This window comes from Giraffa tippelskirchi, chromosome 8 (assembly GCF_054371585.1).
Source record: "Giraffa tippelskirchi isolate mGirTip1 chromosome 8, T2T-mGirTip1v1.2.pri, whole genome shotgun sequence".
In the NCBI taxonomy this organism is placed as follows: domain Eukaryota; kingdom Metazoa; phylum Chordata; class Mammalia; order Artiodactyla; family Giraffidae; genus Giraffa; species Giraffa tippelskirchi.
The window spans coordinates 120,406,269-120,428,963 of NC_137282.1; the positions used below are offsets into that span (position 1 = coordinate 120,406,269).

Consider the following 22,695-nt stretch of genomic DNA (forward strand, 5'->3'; position numbering starts at 1 on the left):
TAAAGGTTACTTGATAGTGTGATGGATGAAAGACTTTCGTCAGAGAGTCTGTTGTAAATTTAAAGGTAAACGAGTATATTTTGAGATATTTTTCTGCCTGTCCTTTATGTTGGGGAAATTCTATGATAAATAGTATTGACATTTTAGCATTATGTTTATTTTGACTTTATAGTTAAATGAGAGGTTAGATTAAAGAGCACTTTCTCATCTTAAAGGATCTTTTTGTCTCTGGACATTGTCTTTCAATGTGTCCAGACGATCCCCTAACTGTGGCTCTACCTAAGCACTCCACACCCAGGGATGGCTCAGAGCCTTAATATATTAATGGTGAATAGTGGCCTCTTTCATTGGTTGATTTCAAGTGGTTTTGCTTCTTTTGAGTATTTGCTTTGGTCTTAAGAAACTCAATTTCTGTAAATTGAAAGGGGATTATATGGTTAAAGATGCATGGGTCACTAGTTTTCTATTAGTAGAAAGTAGAAATATAGAATACTGAACTGAATAATTAAATTCCAAGCCCCCCCAAGCTCAAAATCTACCCATGAACATGTTTCATCTCCTTCTAGAACATATTATTGACATTCCTTTAATGCATGTAGAATTCTGTATACAGCACAATCAGAATTCCTTTGTGCCAAGGCTCTATTGTATGATACTACCACTGAGCAAGTGCTATGATATTTTAGGCCAAAGCACATTTGTAGCATCTGTATATGCGTTCACGTCCAATACACTCATGTTTACATCTGTACTTCCATTTAAAAATAAGATTCTTAATCAGCTGTTCCAGACCTTAAAAAGGAGAGATATTGCAATATACTAATAAACCTTATGGAACAGGTACTCCTGTGTTCTTTAAGGTCAGAAAGAAAACGATCTGAAAGTTTGAAAGTAAATACCTTTTTTACTTTTGAAAAAAAAAAAAGATAGCTGTATGAATTTTTATCCCATCAAGTTTTACCTCTGTGACATGTGGGTAATTGCAGATGACTTGGAAAACAGAAATAACTGAGGTGCTGATTTGACTTGCCTTGAGGAAGTAGACATTATGTAAAAGATGGTTTTTATTTGCCTTTGGAAGTAAAAGGAAATCGAAGATCCTGGAGGTCATTGCCGTTTTCACTCTCTCATTTTCATGAGAGCCTAATAGTCAGTATGGAACTTGACACATCCACTTTTTCAAACTTGTCCCAAATTTCCTGAAAAAGTGGAGGTTGTTTCCTTCATCTTCTTTGTGGTGTTAAAATGCGTAAGTCATCAGTTTGTCTTCAGCTTTATAGATGTTCTGTGTTTCATCTGGTCTTGGAAAGAAAAGTAAGAGTATTGGCCAGTGTGTTACGTGGAAAGCTAGAGACCTGGAAAACTCATTGTTTCCCGATGTGTTTTGAAGCCGGTTATGATTTCCCATCAGTATCCAATTCGATGACTTCATTACAGAGCTTATTATCCCGATGACTTGCTGTGGGGGCTGATCTAATCAGAAAAGAATTGTAGGCTGTGAATAGGGAGTGTCAGCTCACTCAACTTTCAAAGTACAGTTGTTCCATTTTCTGAAATCGTGCATTGTTCAAAACATTTTCCATTCCCATTTGAGCTTGAGAGTTTATTTCGATTTTCATTTCTGACCAAGTTCCTTGGTTCCAGGGTGACTTTGCATTTGGCTGGAGTGTTATCAGGTTGCCAAGTGATCATATGCCCCAGCTGTTGAATGTGTGGGTCCGCTGTAACAAATTCAGAATTTGTCTGTTGACAGAAACGGAGAATTACAGTAATATATAATGTTAGGAGTTACGACTATTAGGTTTAGAAGTTGAGAGTTGAGTCCTCAGATGGCTTTGTAGGAACTTCAAACCTAGCCTTCTGGATCAGAACAAGAATGGCGGCGAGTGAGTGAGCCCTAATTATTTATGGAGCGGTCTATTCTTGGGTCTTGCTTTGGTCCTTACTTTTGAGTGAAAATAGGCAACTGTCTGCTGAATTAGAATAACACAGAAAGAGCTGTTTGCTGCAGAGAAGGGTACTGTGTTCTGATTCATATTCCAGTGCCTTTACTTATAAAATGTATTTGTTGCTAGGATGTTCAGGGCATCTGATTTAAAAGAAAAAACTCATTACTTCAGCAGATTACCAGAGGCAGGGTGAATAAAAGCATTTATGAAACTCCAATACTTTGGCCACCTCATGTGAAGAGTTGACTCATTGGAAAAGACCCTAATGCTGGGTAGGACTGGGGGCAGGAGGAGAAGGGGACGACAGAGGATGAGATGGTTGGATGGCATCACCGACTCAATGGACATGGGTTTGGGTAGCCTCCGGGAGGTGGTGATGGACAGAGAGGCCTGGCGTGCTGCAATTCATGGGGTCGCAAAGAGTCGGACACGACTGAGCGACTGAACTGAACTGAACTGATTTACAAATAAAATGTATTTCTTTATCATTGTTTATACTAGAAATTGCCCATATCAGTGACTTTCTTTAATATCTTATGGTGAATTATCCAGTGTATTTACCATGTAATACAAAACATTTTTAGTAGGTTAACATAAAAGATGCACAACATCCCTCTTGTCTGCCCTGTCAGTATAAGGAAACCAACCTACATGTTGTTTTTAGAATTAATTTCTATATGTTATTATATTATTAGTATTAATTAGCTGTCACTGTGAAATTCTGCTGTTTGAGTCTGTGATGGGAAGATTTTCTTTTCTCAACACACTGTTAATTTTTAAAATTGATGTTAAGTGTGAAAATGAGAGTGCTGATGTGAACCCCATGAATTTTATTCTGTACATTTTAGACTTGATGAACAAGGAAGGTAAATTATTTTGGTCCAAGAAAATGGGTATTTTTCCATTGACCTGGAAATTAATCAGTTATCCCCAAATAACTATAACAAGGGTTTCTTCTTATTCGCCATGACAGCTGAGTGGCAGATTTCTTACTTATTTATGACTATGTATCTGTGTGTATATATCATGAAAAAACACTCTGTTTAAGAAAAAAGACAGAAGTTTCTGTTTTCCATGAAAACACTGAAGAGTTAGTTGCTTTAATCCCTTTTCACATTAAGGCACCATGATTCTGCTTTTGTGCATAGTGGCAGAAGGAACTGAGAACTCCTCGAGCTGTAGTTTTCATTTTCAGTTCACTTTTAAGGCATACGTAGATACATGAATGGTCAAAATCCTATCTTTTACTGTGTAAATTAACTCTGGTGCTGGCTGAATTGGAAGCTGGAGTGTAAAGGTTTCAGAGAACTTTGTCTCCTTCATACTGTGTGGCCTCAGTGGTTTTCAGCTGGCTTCAGGATTCTGCGAAATCTTGATTTCAGATCTCATCTCTTCGAGATTCATAGTCAGTTGTGTAGTGAGTGATCTTTAATAGGGCCTCATCATGATTGGGAAGATCCCGTGGAGAAGGAAATGGCAACCCACTCCAGTATTCTTGTCTGGGAAATCCCATGGACTGAGGAGCCTGGAGGGCTATGGTCTATAGGGTCACAAAGAGTCAGATACGACTGAGTGACTGAGCATAGCACATCGTGATAGTGCTACTTGTAGCTAGTTATGATAGTATTAGTCTGGGCTTTTTCTTTTCTTTTAAAAAATGAAATAGGTTTAACTAGCAAAGAGCATTACTTAAGATTGTGTTTGTATGTTTGTAGCAAAAAACAGTTGATAGTGTTTTCTTTTTCTCAGGGACTGAAAGGTCCCAGGTAGGACTGGGAGGGCTGTGGCGAACCTCTGTTTGCCACTAGGACCCAGACTTCTGTGTTGCTTCTCGGCTATTGTGTGGTGGTTCTCTCGTTACAAGATGGCTGCTGCTCTTCCAGCCTTTGCATCTCAATTCCAGGTGGGAAGAAGGGAAAGTATTAGGGGAAGCACCCTGACTGAAACAGCCCACCCTGACCAGTCCTACCTGGGACCTTTCAGTCCCTGAGAAAAAGAAAACACCATCAACTGTTTTTTGCTACAAACATACAAACACAATCTTAAGTAATGCTCTTTGCTAGTTAAACCTATTTCACCATGATAACCATTTGCATGAATTATTTTATAACAGGAGGTCCTGGTAAGGAAAACGGAACTAATAAGTCACCACTAAAATAGGAGTTTGGGATTAACATAGACATACTACTATATATAAAATAGGTAACCAACAAGGGCCTATTGTATAGCACTGGAAACTATACTCAATATCTTGGTTACCTATTTTATATATAGTAGTATGTAAATGTTAATCCCCAAATCCTAATTTATCCCCCCCCTTTCCTTTTGGTAATCCTAAGTTTGTTTTCTATGTTTGTGAGTCTATTTATGTCTTATAAATTAAAGTTCATTTGATCTTTTTTTAAGATTCCACATATAAGAGATAGCTTATGATATTTGTCTTTCTCTGACTTGTTCACTTAGTATGATAATATCTAGGTTCATCAATGTTGCTGCAGATAGCATTATTTCTTTTTTATGGCTGAGTAATATTTGTATGGTCTGTCCCTTTAATGTGATTATATTTGTCATAGTTTTCTACTCTACTCTCTTTTCTTTCAGAAGAGGAAGCAAATAGTCCTCCTGGGGTTGGGTATTGGGGAAAACTCTGTCCTTCAGGTCAAGTGGGATTTTCTGTGGACAGAGGCTGAAGGCGGCAGGGAGGGAAGCCTCAGCGGGAGGGTCTGGCGGGGCAATTCCGTTGCATTAGCAGAACCACAGTACTCGTTTGGAGAGTTTGGCTGAATGGGATGGGGTGGAGGTTATGGGAAGATGGATATGCGTGAATATGGACCAGGTTGAAGAGAGCCTGGGATGCCATAGCCAGCACCAAATTTGGGGTTTCTTCTCTAGGCAGGGAACTCTCATGATCTTTGCCAGGGTGTTAGATCAGTTTCAGGAAGATACTTCTGGTAACTGTGGAGGCTGAATGGGAAGGGAGCCTCAGGAAGCCACCGAAAGATTGGGGTGGTTGGATGGAAGGCTGATTCAATAGGAGCTTACTTCAGAAACTTACAGCGTGTCTGATGGTTGGCTCTATGTGTGGGCACAGGATGGGGTGCAATGACTTGGTTGTTGAAGTTACGGTTGAAGATTCTTGGGATCTTTTTAATTTGTAAAAAATCTTTTATAATGTGTGTTCATTACAAAACATGGTTTGGAGTTTTAAAAATTCATTTAAAGCTGCTGTTAAATAGGCCTTTAGCTTAGCTGTAGATGGATGGAATCCAGTAAATTCAGTAAATGATGCGAAGAGCTGACTCAATGGAAAAGACCCTGATGCTGGGAAAGATTGAAGGCAGGGGGAAAAGAGGGTGACAGAGGATGAGATGGTTGGATGGCATCACCGACTCAATGGACATGAGTTTGAGCAAGCTCCAGGAGATGGTGAAGGACAGGGAAGCCTGGCGTGCTGCAGTCCATGGGGCTGCAAAGACTCAGACACAACTGAGCTACTGAACAACAACAACAAATAAATATTTATCAAAAAAAGAAAATACCATTTTGAAATAGTCTTTTTTTCTCTTTTTAAAAAAGGGGTGTAGTTGACATAACATTAGGAAAAAATTCTTAATCATTGTTAGGGCTTCCCATGTGGTCCTAGTGGTAAAGAACCACTACAGGAGACATAAGAGACTTGGGTTTGATCCCTGGGTCAGGAAGATCCCCTGGAGGAGGGCATGGCAACCCACTCCAGTATTCTTGCCTGGAGAATCCCATGGACAGAGGAGCCTGGCAGGCGACAGTCCACAGGATTGCAAAGAATTGGACACGACTGAAGTGACTTAGCACACATGTACTTACATGCCAGGCACAACGCAGTGTATTGCAAATGAGTTCTCTCTCATTTCTAAATCTCATAGCTATTTAGCTCCTGCTATTTCACCAATATGAACACTGAGGCTTAGAAAAGTTAATTTTCCTGAAATCATATAGCTAAAAGTGGTAGCAATGACCTTTGAACATCAAGTGTACATTTGATATAAACTATGTATTTTGAGTTTTGTTACACTGACCAGGAAATGTTGCAGAAATAGTATTTCTAAGTATATTTTTAAAATTAGGATTATGATTTTATTACTAGATCTTTCTGAAGTGTGTTAAATGGATACGTGAAGTAAAAAGGAATAGTTTAAAAATTCATAGAGATTTAGTTCAAATATTAGACTTTGGAGCTTGAACCTGTTGTATCTTAGCTGGATTATATATTCTAATGGGTAGATAGCCATGAAAACAAAATAGAATTTTAGTATGAGCATTTCCAGTTGTATTTAGATTGAGATTTTTGAAAAGAATTACATTTTGTAAATGTCACTGATGAACGTGGCTGCCTTGATACATGCCTGAGATGTTTCCTGGAAAGGATCGTCAAAGGGAGCTGACAAAGTCCTGATTTTTCTCTAGTGGGTGAAAATATTTCCCAGTGAATCCTGGTATTAAAGACATTATACAAAGATACCATTGTCCCAGTGAATTAAAAACATGCCCCTGTTTGCAGTGGTACAGTTCTCCAAGCTGGCCGTGCCAGTCTTACAGTCTGTCTTCCTGATGTTGGGCACGAAGCAGTATTATTCGGTGGTTTATTTTACCCTCCTGCAGGGGGAGAGGCAGACCTCCCTCACTCTCCACCTCACTAGGCTAAAAACTGAGCTGAAAGTCACTCGGTGGTGTCCGACTCTGCGACCCCAGGGGCTATACAGTCCATGGAATTCTCCAGGCAGGAATACTGGAGTGCCTAGCTGTTCCCTTCTCCAGGGCATCTTCCCAACCCAGGGATGCAACCCAGGTCTCCCACATTGCAGGTGGATTCTTTACCAGCTGAGCCACCAGGGAACCCATTTTAGGTTAATAAAGGTGGGATGAAATAGGGCCTATGAGGTGTTTTGGGCAGTAGAGATTACACAGTCAGTGAATAAGAGCTAAGAATGCAAGTCCTCTGACTTGCCTCCTAGGACAGTGGCCATAAAAAAATTTTTTTTTTTTTAGGGAAGTTTTAGTTTTATGGAACAATTGAGTCGAGAGTACAGTGTTCTTACGTGCTCCCTCCCCTCCTCACAGGTTCCCCTCTTGATGTCTTGCATTGGTGTGGTGCGTTTGTTTAATTGATGAACCAGTGTTAGTATATTATCATTAACTGAGACCCAGCCTGCGTTTGTAACGCTGCACAGTTCTTCCTGGGCTCTCCAGCCTGTTTCATTGATCTGTGTGCCTGCTTTTGTGCCCCTATCATATTGTTTTGATTACCGTAGCTTTGTATGTGGTCTCAAGTCAGGGAGCCTGATTCTTTCAGCTCTGTTCTTCCTTTTCAAGATTGTTTTGGCTCTTCAGGGTCTTTTGTTTTTCCATACAAATTTTAAAATTATTTGTTCCAGTTCTATGAAAAGTACTGTCTGTGGCATCAGTAATAGAGGTTGCGTTGGTGTAGTTTGCCTTGGGTAGTGTGCTCATTTGAACAGTATTAATTCTTCCTGTCCAAAAACACAGTGTATCTTTCCATCTCTTTCTGTTGTCTCCAATTTTTTTTGTTGATATCTTATAGTTTTCTGAGTACAGGTCTTTTACTTCTTAGATAGGTTTATTCCGAGGTATTTTATTCTTTTTGATGTGGTTGTAAATGGGATTGTTGCCTGAATTTCTTTCTGATAGTTCATTGTTAGTGTATAGAAATGCGACACATTTCTATATATTAATTTTGTGTCCTGCAGCTTAACCAAATTCATCGATGAGCTCGAGTAGTTTTCTGGTGATGTCTGTAGGGTTTTCTTTGTATAGTATCATGTCATCTGCCAACAGTGACAGTTTTCTTCTTTTTTTTCCAATTTGGATTCCTTTTATTTCTTTTTCTTGTCTGATTTCTGTGGCTAGGACTTCCAAAACTGTTGAGTGTGTACAATTCTGTGGGAGTTGACACATGCGTGTTGTGTGTTCACTATTACACTATCATATAGAACAGTCTGATAGCCCCCAGATCCTGTGTTCTGCCTGTTCATCCTCCCATGCCTCTGGCAACCACTGATCTTTTCTTTGTCTCCATATAGTTTAATCTTTTCCAGAATTTCCTGTGGTTGACATTATACAGTATGTAGTCTCTTTAAACTGATTTCTTTTGCTTGAAAGTGAAAGTCGCTCAGTCGTGTCTGACTCTTTGTGACCCCGTGGACTATATACTCCATGGAATTCTCCAGGCCAGAACACTGGAGTGGGTAGCCGTTTCCTTCTCCAGGAAGATCTTCCCGACCCAGGGATTGAACCCTTGTCTCCCGCATTGTAGGCAGACTCCAGAACTCTTGCCTAGAAAATTCCATGGGTGGAGGAGCCTGGTGGGCTGTAGTCCACGGGGTTGCAAAGAGTCAGACACGACTGAGCGACTTCACTTTGTTTCACTTGTCTTTACCGTTTGAGCCACCGGGGAAGTCCTTTGGGTAAATGCCCGGGAGTGTGACTGTGGGATCATAGGTGAGCCTGTGTTCACCCTTTAAGAAACTGCTAAACTCTCTTCCAGAGTGGTCGTACTGTTTTTCGTTTGCACCAGCAGTGAATGAGAGTCCTGTTGAATGAGAATTCCTTGTTGCTCCACACCCTCTTTAGCATTTGGTGTTAGCGGTGTTTTGGATTTTAGCCATTCTGATAGGGTGCGGTAGCGTTGAATTGGTTTAATTTGCCCTTCCCTAGTGACGTGTGATGTGGAATATCTTTTCATATGTGTATTTGCATTTATGCATCTCCTTTGGTGAGTTGTCTGGTCAGATCCTTGCCTTCTCTTTAATTAAGTTGTTTGTTTTCTTCCTGTTGAGTTTTGAGTCCTTTGTATCTTTCAGATATCAGTCCTTTATCACATATCTTTCGCGAATGATTAGTAATCTTTTTTTTAAGTTTACTTAAATTTCAGTTTTATTAAGTTTACTTTGAAATTTTAATTATATTTCAAAATTTAACCTAAGAGATATGCATATTTTATTTTTAATTTAATTTTATATTAAAGTATAGTCAATTTATTACTACAGTGTTGTGTTACTTTCAGACATTCAGCAAAATGATTCAGTTATACATGGACATATATTCATTCTTTGTCAGATTCTTTCCCCATAGGGGTTATTACAGAATACTGAGTAGAGTTCCCTGTGTTATACAGTAGGTCCTTGTTCATTATCTATTTTATATATATGTAGTGTGTATATCGGAGAAGGTGATGGCACCCCACTCCAGTACTCTTGCCTGGAGAATCCCGGGGATGGCGGAGCCTGGTGGGCTGCCATCTATGGGGTCACACAGAGTTGGACAGCAGCAGCAGCAGTGTGTATATGTTGTTGTTGTTGAGTCACTCAGTTGTGTGTGACTTGTGACCCTGTGGGCTGCAGCATGCCAGGGTTCCCTGTCCTTCACCACCTCCCAGATCTTGCTCAAATCCATGTCCATTGAGTCAATGATGCCATCCAACCATCTCGTCCTCTGTCATCCCCTTCTCCTCCTGCCCTCAATCTTTCCCAGCATCAGGATCGTTTTCAAATGAGTCCGCTCTTCGCATCAGGTGGCCAAAGTATTGGAGTTTCAGCTTCATCGTCAGTCCTTCCAATGAACACGCAGGACTGATCTCCTTTAGGATGGACTGGTTGGATCTCCTTGTAGTCCAAGGGACTCTCAAGAGTCTTCTCCAACACCACAGTTCAAAAGCATCAATTCTTCGGCACTCAGCCTTCTTTATGGTCCAACCCTCACATCCATACATGACCACTGGAAAAACCATAACTTTGACTCTATGGACCTTTGTTGGCAAAGTAATATCTCTGCTTTTTAATATGCTGTCTAGGTTTGCCATAGCTTTTCTCCCAAGGAGCAAGCGTCTTTTAATTTCATGGCTGCAGTCACCATCTGCAGTGATTTTGGAGCCCAAGAAAATAAAGTCTGTCATTGTTTCCATTGTTTCCCCGTCTGTTTGCTGTGAAATGATGGGACCAGATGCCATGATCTTTGATTTTTGAATGTTGAGTTTTAAGCCAGCTTTTTCACTCTCCTCTTTAGCCTTCCTGAAGAGGCACTTAGTTCCTCTTTGTTTTCTGCCATAAGGGTGGTGTCATCTGCATACCTAAAATTATTGATAGTTCTCGTGGCAATCTTGATTCCAGCTGGTGCTTCATCCAGCCCCGCATTTTGCATGATGTACTCTGCATATAAGTAAATAATCAGGGTGACAGTTTACAGCCTTGACATACTCCTTTCCCAATTTGCAACCAGTGTGTTGTTCCATGTCTGGTTCTAACTGTTGCTTCCTGACCCGCATACAGGTTTCTCAGGAGGCAGGTCAGGTGGTCTGGTATTCCCATCTTTTGAAGAGGTTTCCACAGTTTGTTGTGATCCACAGAGTCAAAGGCTTTAGTATCATCAGTGAAGCAGAAATAGATGTTTTTCTGGAATTCTCTTGCTTTTTCTATCATCCAGTGGATGTTGGCAATTTGATCTCTGGTTCCTTTGCCTTTTCTAAATCCAGCTTGAACATCTGAGAGTTCTCGGTTCATGTACTGTTGAAGCGTAGCTTGGAGAATTTTGAGCATTACTTTGCTAGCGTGTGAGATGAGTGCAACTGTGCAGTAGTTTGAACATTCTTTGTGTATATGTTAGCAATCTTTTTATGTTGTTACCTCCTTTTGACACTTTTGAACCACTGCATATTATAGATACTATTTCAATAAATAGGGCCCTGGGCATTTTCTTTCCCAGGGGCACATTATTTGTAAGAACTGTTTTGTTTTGCATATGGACCTCCTACGCGAGCTTGCGTGGGGTGGCTCAGAGTTCAGCAATCTGACAGCTTGCTTTGGTGAATCTGCATATGCTGCTGCTACAGTTCAGGTATCCTGCTGGCTATGATGTGTTATAACACTTGAGTCTAAAATTAGTTGAACTGTTCTATTTTAAGGATAGGGTGACATTAGTAGTTCATGTCCTGCAAAACATGTGAAAGTTAAACTCTTAGGGTATTGAATTACTTCTTTTAAAATGTAATCAGAAGTAGGGCTAAATAGATAGTAGTTTATATAATTGATTTGAGAATTTTTGTGATGGTGATTTGATTATAGTCTGAGTATCATGCTATGCATATAGATAATGTCTAAGAGCACAAAGTTTTACTGTTACTACTTAGAATTAAGCAGCAGGTAAATGATCGTGTTTGAGTTTTAAAACCATGAGTTATGAGGTAAAACAAGATTACCTGATTTTTCTTCCAGCATATCTTTGGAAGAGGTACCGCTTGTAAATATTTGTGAATGCTGGAAAGCACTGGCTGCCTTTGCTAGGAAAAAAGTATTTGGTTGTTCATTTTGTGATCTTTGTAATAACTTTATTTACATGGCAGAAACTGGAGAATATTGAAAATACTCGGTAGATAAAAAGCCAAGTGGTTGAAATTCACAGTTTTGATTTTGCATAGATATTATTTGAATAAATAACTTTATGATCTTTCTAAGGGAGGGCTTATGGTTATGAAGACAATTGCAGTATTATTTGACTGTGTCTTTCACACAATTTCAGAAGCTCCAACAGCTTAGCTGCTACAGATAACATAGTCTTTATACTTTTCTTTGAACAAAATGGACGGATTGAAGAATTCTAAATTACAGAAAGCAAAATGCAAGGGTGCTTTCTGTTCCTCATGGAAAAATAAATGTATTTAATGTTACAAATGTTTTCTCATTTAGAAAACTGTGTAGAAATTTAAATCCGTGCTTTAGGAGAGTTAAAATGATAAACAGGATAAAATACTTTTGTAACTAGCGTGTCATTGAAAGCAGTCAAGCTGCATTATTCCCAACCTCATCTTTCTATATTTCTCATCGGAAATTGGTTGATTCCATGCTCAGATGCACAGGTAACTGTGTCACTTACGCCCTCCTGGAGCCTCCGTCCTGGGTTCTAATCAGGGTCCTTGGGAAAGCTAGGGAGAGGAGAAATTGATCTTCACGAAATTGAAATATGTGGTTTAATGCTAAATGCTTGTTGACCATATACTTAAAAATGTGCAGAGGAACGGGGGCCTGTGGAAGGAAGAGGGACTCAGGCTGTGGGCTGTAGCCTCTGGAAGAGCAGAGACAGGTGAGGCCAGTGGGCCAGCCCCACGTGGGGTCAGTGAGACCCTCAGGGATGACCCGTCCAGGCCTCGAAGGTTCTCAGGGGCGGAAGGGACTCAGGGGCAGGGCTGGCATCTGAGGGAGGCGGTCCAGGGGAGGAGGCTCCGTGCTGTGGGTAAGGGTGGGCGGTGTTGGTGGAGTGTTTTCTCCATTTGCCTTTTCATCTGCACAGTCTGACCTTGTATGTCACTCTTTGCCCTGTGGGAAGAGTATTATCATAACGACTTAATGCTTTAAACAAGAGAGATTTTATTTATGGATAATCAGTGTTAAGCTGTAAATTTTATCCTCTGTTTTTAAGAACTCTGCTAATACCGTGAATATATTATCAGATCTTAGGCTTCGGTTGTGAGAAGTAACTTGTAGCCCTGGCTCAGCAAATGCAAAGGTCGGGCCGTCTTGGCCTGAGAAGGGCCGTGTGCTGTGGGCCGCCGTCTGAGGATGGCCGCCGCGCTCACAGGGCTGGGCCAGTGCGGTGTCGTTGTTGCTGGAGAGTCTTGACGTGGTGTAGGAAATTCAGAGATCGATGATGATAACTCCCTACACATTGATCGTATTTTTATAAACACGTTGTAATTTCATTCTTACGCCTCCTCCCTGAGACAAGTAACATAAGGGTCAGTTCCCTTGGAAACTGGTTTCCCACGCCTGCATTGATGGGGGTTCTGACAGAGTCCAGAGACCTCTACTCTTGGTACTTCTGGTCTACCTTTATACGCATGCACAGCTGTTATTAACCATATAGACTGTAAGTGATACATGTGACGAGAGGTGAATAGTCTCAGTTTAAATAAACAGCTATTTAGTAAGTCCTGGGATTATTGGTAGAGGTCTATATTTAGGAAGTAGATAAATACAGTTTACTTTTTGTGTAATGTTGTTTTGGGCTATCCTTAACCTGTAAACTTTAGTGAAAAATTCTATTGCTGGCTATTGGAAATTTAGGTATTGGAGAGAAAAACTCCATTATCTTTTATTTCTGTTGTTAACTGAAGCAGCTTTTAAAATTACAGGGTTTTACATTTAGACAAGAAAACTATCCCAATGACTAAATGTGTAATTTCTGTATTACTCAATGGAAAAGCAGAAACTATGTCTGTAAATTTTGGGGGAACGTGAAAAGAAAAATCTGTAATACAAAGTAGGTAGCCTTTTTGGAAAATAAAGAAATGTGCAAAATATGCATAAAAGATCTATAGTTCGGTTATCCAAATACACTAATTAATGTTCTGACATATTTTCTCTTCTTTTCCATTTCTCTTTTTCTCCTTACTATATAACATTTAAAAATTTGGACCATGTATGTAAAATTCTATATCCTGCTTGTGTCCAACTCTTCCCGACCCCGTGGTCTGCAGCATGCCAGTCTTCCCTGGCCTTCACTATCTCCTGGAATTTACTCAAATTTATGTTGGTGATGCTGTCTAAGCATCTCATCCTCTGTACCCCCTTCTCCTTTTGCTTTCAATCTTTCCCAGCATCATAGCCTTTTCCAATAAGTTGGCTCCTGCAGTCCAAGGGACTCTGAAGAATCTTGTCCAGCACAGCCATTCGAAGGAAGTCAGTTCCTTGGTGCTCAGTCTTCATTATGGTTCAACTCTCACATCCATACATAGCTACTAGAAAGACCATAGCTTTGACTGTATGGACCTTTGTTGGCAAAGTAATGTCTCTGCTTTTTAATATACTGTCTAGGGTCATAGCTTTCCTTCCAAGGAGTAAGTGTCTTTTAATTTCATGGCTGCAGTCACCATCCACGGTGATTTTGGAGCCTAAGAAAATAAAGTCTGTCACTGCTTCTGCCTTTTCCCCACCTATTGGCCATGAAGTGATGGGACCAGATGCTGTGATCTTAGTTTTTTGAGTGTTGAGTTTTAAGCCAGCTTTTTAACTATCTTCTTTGACACTCATCAGGAGGTTCTTTAGTTCCTCTTCGCTTTCTGCCATTAGAGTGGTATCATCTGCATATCTGAGGTTGTTGATATTTCTTCTGGGAATCTTGATTCCAGATTGTGATTCATCAGCATTTCTCATGCTCTGCTTATCCACTTAATGTATCAGGATATTTTCTAAATGCCATTAAATATTGAGGTTGGCCAAAAAGTTCATTTGGGTTTTTCTGTACCATCATATGGAAAAACCCAAAAGAACTTTTTGGCCAACCCAATATTATTTCAAAGTGTTTTTAATGACTGGTGCATGCATTCTGTTATGTATAGTGATAAACAGTGTTGTGACACCATTTAAGCAATTTTGTATCCTGATGGATTTAGTTAATATTATTATGTTGGTATATTTTGATCTAATTACAAGCTTCAGAAATATGTTTTCAAGATAAGAAAGAAATCTTATGGATTATATAAGCTGTTAATGGTTACCTGGTTATAAGATACTGCCTAGTTCATGACTGAGTAGATTCTTGAGTGATATATCCAATTAAAATTTTCTAATCGGTCTGAAGTCTAGAAATTCCACAATGAATTAAGCAGTGATGAATAATCTGGAGACCTGGTTTCCCTTCCTGGCTCACTGTGCTAACTAGCCAGTCTCGCATGGGCTCATAAGTTAAAGGAATGACTGCCTCATCATCCTGCAGGACTTGCTGCAATGAATTAATTCATTGTTTATTCATTTAGAAAACATTTATTGAGTATTTCTTGTGTGCCAGCAAGTACAATATGTTAGATTGCTAGGGTGACCAATATATGAAAATCAGTCACCTTTTATTTTACTTGTTGAATTGTAGATGCATTAATTTATTCTTTTTTTTGGTCCAATGTTTAATTTTATTTATTATTTTTAAATTTTGTGTCACTTTATTCTGATATGATGATCTATCTGGTTATCCTTGACCTACTTTCTGACCTACTTTCCATTTATTGTTTTTGGCATACACTTTATTTTTTATTTGAGATGATCACCATATTCATAGTTTTAATTTATTTATGAAACTACTACTGATTGCTTTTGAAAATGCCTCTGTTCTGTGCTTAGTCATTCAGTCGTGTCCGACTCTTTGTTACCCCATGGACTGTAGCCTGCCAGGCTCCTCTCTCCATGGGATTCTCCAGGCAAGAATCCTGGAGTGGGTTGCCACGCCCTCCTCCAGGGGATCTTCCTGACCCAGGGATTGAACCCAGGTCCCCCGCATTGCAAGTGGATTCTTTGCCATCTGAGCCACCAGGGAACATGCCTTTAGGACTTTTGATAAAGGCTATAATCCTTGACTGCATTTGCCTTTCATTGTTCGTCCTAGTCTTCAAGATGGTACTCTTTGTTAGCAGTACTGAATTAAACAGTACTTGGGGGCCACTAGGCTTATTTGTAACACTGATTGAAGTAAAACTTTGGAAGAAATTCCAATTTAAAACCTTTTCCCACTTTCTTCACATGAGTTATGATATGTAAAGTTGGTGCCTTCGAGTGTGAACAAATGACCTATATTGATCAGTGAAAAGAACTGTAGTTCTGCATCTGACCCTGATTCTGCTCCTTTGCTGGTCCATCCTTGAGAATTACCATTGCTCGTGGTTGATACAGAGAAACAATGAGTGTGCTGATTGCTGGACTTTCATTTTATAATTGAGAAACTGAAGTCCAGGGAAGGGGGGTCAGCAGAGGGAAAGAGCAAGATCTGCCTCGAGGTCTCTTGCTCCCTGCATCCCCACACGCCTCCGGCTCCTTTACTGCTTGTTAGTAGATAGAAGAGGTGCTTTCATGCGCTAGGTATGAGCCACTTAAGGAAAAAGCCCTGGCTTACAGGAGAATTAGGAAGGAAATTAATGTAGAAGAAACGAGTGGAAAAAGTGAAGCTACAGGGCGTCGTGTGACGCGTCCTGCGGTGAGAAGCCTGCTGAGTTGTCAGCGTTGCATTTGATGTTTATGGACTTTGGGGACCAGTGGGATGTCAGTGAACATACATTGTGAGGAGCAGGCTCATCACTGTTCTGGGGCTTTAAGAAATAGATTCGATTTAATATAAATTGGACTCATAGATGCAGATAAAATAGTCCTCCATTTTGAAAAATTCAGTGACAATTGGGCTGCAGCTTTTGGTCAGAGTGTGGATTCCCGGCTGTTTTCTGATTAACTGTAGGGTCCAGGCTCCCGGCGGGCGGGCTGGGCCAGTGGCCATTCCCACTCCCTTCCCCGTGGCCTGCCTTCTGGGGATGAGACTCCGGGGCTGTCCCCTGTGCTGTGGGTCAGGGTGGACAGAGGGCATGCTGCCTTATGACCTTTCTCTAGTCTGCATCCAGAGTGCGAGGTGGCAGGGGAAGGGACGGGACCTCGGGGCCTCCTCGCACCCCAGGGGGGCGTGTGCTGTGTGCGGGAGGTGTGTGCTGGCAGGAAGGGGCTGAAAGGCGGAGAGGCAGCCCGTCTCTTGGCATTTCTGGGGAGTCCGAGGTGGAGGCTGGAGGTGAGCCGTGGCCCGACGTCGCTGCCCATCTTGGTTCTTTGCCCTTCCATTCGCTTACCTGCACCCTCTGAGCTCAGGTTTGCTTCTCCTGAGGTCCAGGCTCCTCAGCCTCCCTGTGATGGCAGCAGGTGAGTATGTGGTTGGAGGGATGTGGTTTGGAAAGTGCTTTTCCATAGCAACATGCCTGTTGTATGTATTTATTAAATTTTATTTTTTTGTAGATCCAGTTATTTAATTATTCTAGATTGACTCCAAAATGTCCATGTATGTTATACAGCAATAATGTTATTGTTTTACCATTTTTGCAATTGAAAATGGAGCCTTGTATGACCATGGGTTATCTAATCTTTATTTAAACAGGATTTTAAAGAGGAAATGTGTTATACATTGGGTTTTTTTTGGAATTTACAAGTAAATTTCTATAGTAAAATTTTCATTGGCAAATATTTGGGGGTAGGTCTCTGGGGAAATTTAAAGGATTTTGAAAAATGTTAGTATTTTTTTTTAAGGTTGCTGCTGCTGCTGCTAAGTCGCTTCAGTCGTGTCCGACTCTGTGCGACCCCATAGACGGCAGCCCACCAGGCTCCCCCGTCCCTGAGATTCTCCAGGCAAGAATACTGGAGTGGGTCGCCATTGCCTTCTCCAGTGCATGAAAGGGAAAAGTGAAAGTGAAGTCGCTCAGTCGTGTCCGACTCTTAGCGACCCCATGGACTGTAGCCTACTAGGCTCCTCCGTCCATGGGATTTTCCAGGCAAGAGTACTGGAATGGGGTGTCATTGCCTTCTTCATTTTAAGGTTAGTGACCGCTTTTATTCCTGTTGTCATCCTCTAAAACCATTTAGTGTAACATCCAGGACTGGCAAGGATGTGGGAAAATAGTATTCCATGCCTTGCTTCTGACATGTGATTTCTTAACCATCTCTGGGGAGAGGAGGTTGCTGCTGAAGGCACATCTACTCTGACCCAGCAAAATTCCAGAATATTCCTTATAGATAGAATTCAAGATGTTTATTGTGACATTGTTTATAATGGCAAAATACTGGAAACAACCTGAATGACTATCAATAGGGGATAGCTGAGTAAATTTATATACTTCTGTACCTTGAAATGTTAAGAAACTATTAAAAAATATGAGTTAGATGTCTCATTATTGACCCATAACATTTCCCCAGTGTTTTAAGAAAAATTAAAAGGCAGAAGACTAGTGTGTATGGCATTTTTATAAAAAGGGAAAATCCTGTGTTGAAGCATAGGGAGAGGGATGAAGGTTGGAAGCTGAGTTGTTCATAGTGATTAACTCCAGGGGCGAGATATTTTTCAGTCTTGGCATTTGACATTTTGAAAAGTATCTTATTTCTTCTTTTATAAATATAGATACCACCACAAATAAAGTAGAACATTTATAAGAAGAAAATTATTAAATAATTGAGCAAATGTGATGAAGCAGTACTGGTTTTTGAGAATAGCTTTCACCGTGTGAATCTGATGAGTATAATTTATAAGTTGTGAGTATTAAGTGACATTGACTTAATAGACCATCTGGCACTCTCATGAACAATTTACAGACTTAGGGTTTGTGTGGTCCCTATGGCTGAAGTGGCTTATTATGACTACAGCTATCATTCTTCACATCTGATTTGATCAGACATTTGTGCCTCTTTTTAGAGAGAAATAGTTGCATCAAGTGGCAGAGTAAATCCACTCCCTGTTCCTCCATCATGTCCAGAGGTGGCAGGCCCTCCTTTTCTCTTTAAAGGAGACTCACGTGGAGACTTCCCTGCTGGTCCAGTGGTTAAGAGTCCACCTTGTAATGCAGGGGGTGTGGGTTTGGTCCCTGGTTGGGGAACTGAGATCCCGCGCACTGGGGAGCATCTAAGCCCACGTGCTGCAGCTGCTGAAGCCTGTGTGCCACAGCTAGAGAGTCCACGTGCCACAAAGACCCCATGTCGTGCAGTGAGGATCCTGCATGTTGCAACCGCGGCCTGACACAGCCAGATAAATAAGTAAACTTAAAAGAAGGAAGGCTTATGTGCATGTAAATCTTGCATAAAGTTACCAGTTACAGCTAGATGGACTGTAGCAATATAGACTTAAAACCCTGAGAGTCCTTCCTGTATGGTTCACCTGTAAGTTTATTACCTTCTTTCTGTTCGATGCGTGCTCTGGACTTCGCAGATGGAAGTACGGCAGGTGGAAACACGGTTCACGGGTTGCCTTTGTGTTAGTATAGATACCGCCCTGAGACGTGAGCGTTGTGGTACAGCCAGAGAGTGAAGACGTGACACATAGATTTCTGTATTTTCACATGAATGTAAATGTTTCTGTTTGTGTGATATTAAACTTGAGTCAGTTTAATAAAACTGTTCTCATTGTTGGGCAGGAAGAGGGAAAGGATTCTTTTTGTAGTAACAGCACATTTATTCTGAAAAACGAAGCAGAATCATAGAGCTGAGGGGGCCTAATTTACAGAATTGGACTCAGAGATTAAGCTCTTTGAACTGAGTAGAAGCAGAGTTAGAACTGGAGCCTGGGAATTCTGATTTCCAGTTAAACGCTCTCCTGCCTAGCTGTGCCGTCTGCGTCCTCAGAGCTCCCAGGCGCAGGCGCGGTGTTTCTCTCCACAGTGTGAGGGCCCCGCAGGCAGTGGTGTTGGAGGCTTTGTTCTACGCTGTGCGAACTGCCATACTTTTGGCCTGAATTAGAACATTTAGTTGGTCCCTCTGAACACATTATTCCTGTGCATGCTGGTTTAACACAGCCAGGCACTAAGCAGTCGGAAGGCAGTTGAGGGCTTGACCTTTTTTTTTTGAAAGTTAGTATTTGTGTTTCAGCCGGAGTGACTGTGGGCTCATTTGATATTGACTTGAGTTGCTAAGGAATGTCAGAAGGTAAAACAATTTTAAGAGATGTGAGGACTGTATCTGATGACAGTTTGGCACTTGGCTTTTACCTCCTTAAGAAGGTGGCCTTCATATTCAACTGTGGCAAATTAGCCCTGTTATTTTAAAGAATAATGAATCTACCTGGCTTTGGCAAAGCAGAAAAGACAAGGCTAGCGCAGTTACACACTAGGGTATGCGGTTCTTTGGGGACACAGTTTTGAAAAGGAACCTGAACTTGGCAGTCTTGTTTGTATATACACTACCACATAGGGACAAGGAGACTCAGTTCAGTTCAGTCGCTCAGTCGTGTCCGACTCTTTGTGACCCCATGAATTGCAGCATGCCAGGCCTCTCTGTCCATCACCAACTCCCGGAGTCTACCCAAACCCATGTCCATCGAGTCGGTGATGCCATCCAACCATCTCATCCTCTGTCGTCCCCTTCTCCTCCTGCCCCCAATCCTACCCAAGGAGACTAGAGATAAATAATACTTTGATTTGCTACCCTTTCCTTTGCTCCTGTGAAAAAGGAAGAAGTTGAAGGTGATTTATTGTGATAAATCTGTAATAATGGGCATTAATGTGCTGGTAAGTTTTTGATCACCAGTTCTTCCAGGATAAAAGCCATGATTTGTAGCATTCATGCTTTTCCAAGGTATAAGCTGAGCTACACCTTAAGTTGGGCCTTCCCTGGTGGTCCAGTGGTTAGGAATCTGCCTTGCAGTGCAGGGGACATGGGTTTGATCTCTGGTCAGGGAAGTAAGATCCCACATGCCGTGGAGCAAATAAGTCTGCGCACCGCCACTAGAGGGTCCGTACCTCACAACGAAATATCTTTTGGGCTTCTCTGATAGATCAGTTGGTAAAGAATCTGCCTGCAACCCAGGAGACCCCAGTTCAATTCCTGGGTCGGAAAGATCCACTGGAGAAGGGATAGGCTACCCACTGCAGATTCTTGGGCTTCCCTGTGGCTCAGCTGGTAAAGAATCCGCCCGCAATGCGGGAGACCTGGGTTTGATCCCTGGGTTGGGAAGACCCCCTGGACAAGGGAAAGGCTACCCACGGCAGTATTCTGGCCTGGAGACTTCCATGGACTGACTGTATAGTCCATGAGGTTGCAGAGAGTCAGACACTCACTTTCAAGAGCGACTTTCACTTTCAAGGTGTACGTACTTTCAGCACGATCGATTTCAGGGTGCCGGTCTGACGTCATTGAATGCAGGGTTGGAAAGAGAGGTGCAGTGTCTCACCATGACCTGGTCTCCACCATGCCCTGTGCCATAGGCATAAGCAGTGAAACACTGATGTCATTAGTAAGTGACAAGTTGTATATATTATCTTGGTTTTTAGTGTAATTTGTTTAATTGTAGCTTTAGGCAATTTAACTTTTAAAGAAAAAGCTGTGGTTAACAGCTAGCTTACAAAATTCTAGAAATTCAGCAGTTTACTCAAGCTTGCCTTCCACTGAAAATAGGTTACATTTATTTAGTTTGTATTATCTTCCAGGGGTAGTCTATTTTGTTTGAGTTATGTCACCTTCTGATTAACCCTGTGAAGTAGGTGCTTAGATAATCTCCATTCCGCAGGTGTAAGGTTGAGCATACAGAGGTGTAGTAATTGCCCAGGTCACAGTTTAGGGGTGGCTGAGCTGGGGTTCAGATCAGGCCCCCTGTTCCCAGAGCCTGTGCCCTTAACCCACTTGCAGTATACTCTTGGGGTTATTCTTTTTAAAATTCTTTTAAAAGGATTAAAAAATTATTTATTTGGCAGCTCCAGGTCTTAGTTGCAGCCTGTGAACTCAGTTGAGGCATGTGCGATATGAGTTCCCTGCTGCTGCTGCTGCTGCTGCTGTTGCTAAGTCGCTTCAGTTGTGTCCGACTCTGTGCGACCCCATAGACGGCAGCCCACGAGGCTCCCCCGTCCCTGGGATTCTCCAGGCAAGAACACTGGAGTGGGTTGCCATTTCCTTCTCCAATGCATGAAAGTGAAAAGTGAAGGTGAAGGCACTCAGTTGTGTCCGACTCTTTGTGACCCCATGGACTGCAGCCTACCAGGCTCCTCCGTCCATGGGCTTTTCCAGGCAAGAGGACTGGAGTGGCTTGCCATTGCCTTCTCCGATTAGTTACCTGACCGGGGATTAAACCCTGGCCCTCTTTTAATTGGAAGCATGGCGTCTTAGCCACTGGACCACCAGGGATGTCCCTAAAGGTATTCTTGAATATGAGTAAGTATAATAGTAGTAACTGTAGTAACTATAATAAATTTTGAGTTAAAACTACTTATGCTTCAGAATTATTTAATGATTTGTTTTAGTAATTGTTTAGATTTTATTTGAACATTCATTTATGATAAAGTGTTGTTGTTGTTCAGCCGTTCAGTTGTGTCCGACTCTTTGCGACCCCGTGGACTGCAGCACGCCAGGCTTTGTGTCCTTTACCATCTCTCAGAGCTTGCTCAAACTCATGTCCATCAAGTCGGTGATGCCGTCCAACCATCTCGTCCCCTCTCGTCCCCTTCTCCTGCCTTCAATCTTTCCCAGCATCAGGGTCTCAGGGTCTTTGCCAGTGAGTTGGCTCTTCCCATCAGGTGGCCAAAGTATTGGAACTTCAGCTTCAGCCTCAGTCCTTCCAGTGAATATTCAGGACTGCTTTCCTTCAGGATGGACTGGTTTGGTCTCCTTGCAGTCCAAGGGACTCTCAGGACTTCTCCAACACCACAGTCAAGAAGCATCAATTCTTTGGCGCTCAGCCTTGTTTATAGTCCAACGCTCACATCCGTATGACTACTGGAAAAATCATAGCTTTGACTAGATGAAGTATTCGCATAAATCAGCGGGAAAAGTAGGACTCTCTCCAGTAGAAAAACAGCCTGGAGACTTCAGTAGGCGATTCATGAGCCTATGGGTGGGGACAGTGTCCATTCTTTTCACCGTGGTGTCAGCTCCAGCCTTGCAGACGGCCTGACCCACAGCAGGGCTACATAAAAGCCGTTTTATTCCTGTAAATTGTTTACATGTCTTAATGAAGCATATGTAGATTTCTTGACCTTTTCCTTATGTATTTTCTAATGTTGCCTTAATTAAAGGATTGAAATTTTTCAAGAAAGTGTTTCTGGTTGTATCGTTAGAGACATTTTATTCCCCGTGTTCCAACAAGGATGATGAGGCCTAATCAATTTTTTCGTATTGTAATTAGGAAGCAGTGTATGCCATTTAATGTCATTTCAGTACGTAAAACTGATGTTCCTAAATTTGAGAATTATGGAATTGCTGCGTAATTTCTAGCA

At 41.5% G+C, this 22,695-nt stretch overlaps 1 protein-coding gene across 10 annotated transcripts in view; it reads left to right on the top strand.

Annotated features, from left to right (window-relative positions):
• DST (dystonin) overlaps nt 1-22,695 on the top strand; it is a 512,241-nt gene that overhangs the window by 113,678 nt on the left and 375,868 nt on the right. The window lies entirely within an intron of this gene.